The sequence below is a fragment of the Mandrillus leucophaeus genome, unplaced genomic scaffold (genome assembly GCF_000951045.1).
Source record: "Mandrillus leucophaeus isolate KB7577 unplaced genomic scaffold, Mleu.le_1.0 Scaffold552, whole genome shotgun sequence".
In the NCBI taxonomy this organism is placed as follows: Eukaryota; Metazoa; Chordata; class Mammalia; order Primates; family Cercopithecidae; genus Mandrillus; species Mandrillus leucophaeus.
The window spans coordinates 1,171,010-1,173,496 of record NW_012105942.1 but is presented as its reverse complement, the minus strand read 5'-3'; positions in this window follow the sequence as shown (position 1 = coordinate 1,173,496).

Here is a 2,487-nt window from a genome sequence, read left to right as displayed (position 1 = left end):
AAAAAAAAAAAAAATTCCAAAAGAAAACCTAACACACAACAAGGATTCCTCTTTGGGAAAGGAAAGAAATAAGGAAGGGGAGGAAAGAGATGCCCCTTTTTTTCTGGCTGAGGCAATCTGCTGTCAGGGAGAAGGCTTTTTGAGTGGAAGGGTTGGGGCTAGATTTAGCATGAATTCCCGAAGCTTAGCCTTGAGTCTTGATCAGGGTGATCACATAGTCATTTAAAGATGTTGTTTTCATTAAAACTGGGTGTGTTTACTGTGCATTTGTGAACTGGGTTGGGATGTAAATATTTCCTTCTGGATCACAGTTGGAAAAATTTGAAAGCGAGTTCTTGGGGCATGACCGTGGGAATGGGTAACTGAGACAGTGAGAAGAACAGGATCACTGAGATTTGCCCTTTAAGTAGGAATGCATACACACTCGCATAGTCCTCTGCCCTGTGCCTTATAGAAAGGAGCAAGAATACGGGTAATAACCAAAAACTGTTTACGTTTGGAATACATTATATACGTGAAGACTTGGCTTGAGATTCCGGCTCCCCCCCAAACACTCCCTTTTCCACTGACTTGAAACATTGTAGAGTGGTGGGGAAAAGCATGGTCCAGAGATACTGGTTGAACTTCTGGCTCCACCCAGATAGCTCCAGCTTCATTGTCAGACTGGGAGAAATAGATTAGACAAATGTCAGGGTCTGGGGCATCTCTAAGATCTTGTGTCTGTAAAAGCTGTGCATTAAGGAGAGGGGACTTTTGATGTGCTTTGGGTCACAGGGAGAGAGCTTTCTGGAATGTAGTTATGTCGTTGCCTACAAAACATATCACCAACAGTAGATAATTGAAAACTGACTAATTTTCAGAGGGTTGTGAAGGTAAAAAAAAACTCTGTAAAAGATCAAGTAAGCACCATCTTGGGAATTGCAAGATAGAAGTTGCAGCTTCTTCTTTTTTCTGTTGTCTTGACTACTTTAAATATATCTATATTAGCATTGACGTCTGAGTGTGATTTTTGCCTTTGCCTTTGGAATGTAAGTAAAAACAGACAAACATATTGGGGCTTTTCTTACCCATTTCTTGATTGTTATGGATAATAAAATCTTGATAGATAGTTGCAAAGCTTTATGTTGCTTTCTAGACTGAATTTGGAAGGTGAAGAGTCTGGTTTCTCTTTGTACATGACCGTCCTGGACAGATGTTGGCAGTGGGAAGCAGGAGGGCTACATTTGGTGGCTCCTAAAAAGGAAGGGAAAGGTGACTGGGAGTTGTGTAGTGGGGAGTTGGGTGATTTGGGCAGAGGCTTAGATTTTTGTAGCCCTTCACCACTAGTCTGTTAGAGTTCAGAGTTCACATCCCATCTCCTTTTCAGGCACCCCATTTCTGGGTGGGCTCCTTGCTGGAGGAGTGGCGGGGGGGTCAGGATTCAAAATTGCACTGTCTGGTGTGAATGGAGAGTGCTCTTCTTCCTCTGGAGAGCTTATGTGTGCTAGTCAGAACTCCTTATTGCATGCTTTCCTTAGAAGTGTTGTTAGGATTTGTGGTTTTCAAGTACTTTCAGGTGTGTTAATAGATTAATTGAACTTCCTTCGGTAGGCCTAGGGAATTAATACTCCCTTTAATGACTGTTTCTGTAAAGAGAGAAAATAATAACAGTAGCTAACATTTATTTAGTGTTTACGTCAAGAAACTGTTATTCTACCTGCCTTGTTTTAGATTTCCTTAACCTCATTTTGCAGATTGAGGATTGAAGCTTACACCCCCAGGTTCACTTTTGTCATTCCCTGTCGGTCTCACTCCCCCACTGTGCCCACCCCTTCTTCAATCAAGCCTTCACTCCATCTGTTGTTGGGGAGGATGCATAGTTCTTTTTTCAAGCTGGTGACTCAAAATCAGGCTTTTGGAATACAACCTATCATGAATCAGGGACTGTCTATAGATAGGCATGCAGAAGGAGTCGTTCACAGGCCTGCCAGATATTAAATAAAGGTTTAGAGCTGTAAAGTTTGGCCTTCCAAGGATGATCCTTGACAATATTTGATGCTATGTTCTATAAAAAGTTTAAAGCTGATAAATTGTAAGTACAGGGCTTCCTAAGCAGAGCCAGTCAAATGTGAGTGTGTTTTATGTTCAGCAGCGTTGGGTGGGCTCAGAGATTCAAGCTGCAAGCTTCATTCCAGGGACAGTTCAGACCCATGGCTGGTAATGACATCACCTCCACAGGTGCCAAATTATTCTCCTCTTTTTTCTGATATTACCTGCCCATGCTTTTGAAAAAAGGAAAAAGAAAATGTTTAAGTACCACTGGGAGATTTTGTTGTGAAAATAAGTATGAAATCCAGTTCTGGGCGTGTGTGAAGTAGGGAGATGACAGTATGATGGTTTTTGAAAACCATACAGTTCCAGAAATTCCAGTTTTAGGTTACTTGCGTTCAGTCACTCCCAAGAGGTTTTTGTGAGGAGGGGGTGGGGTGGAGAAAGGGATTTTAGACT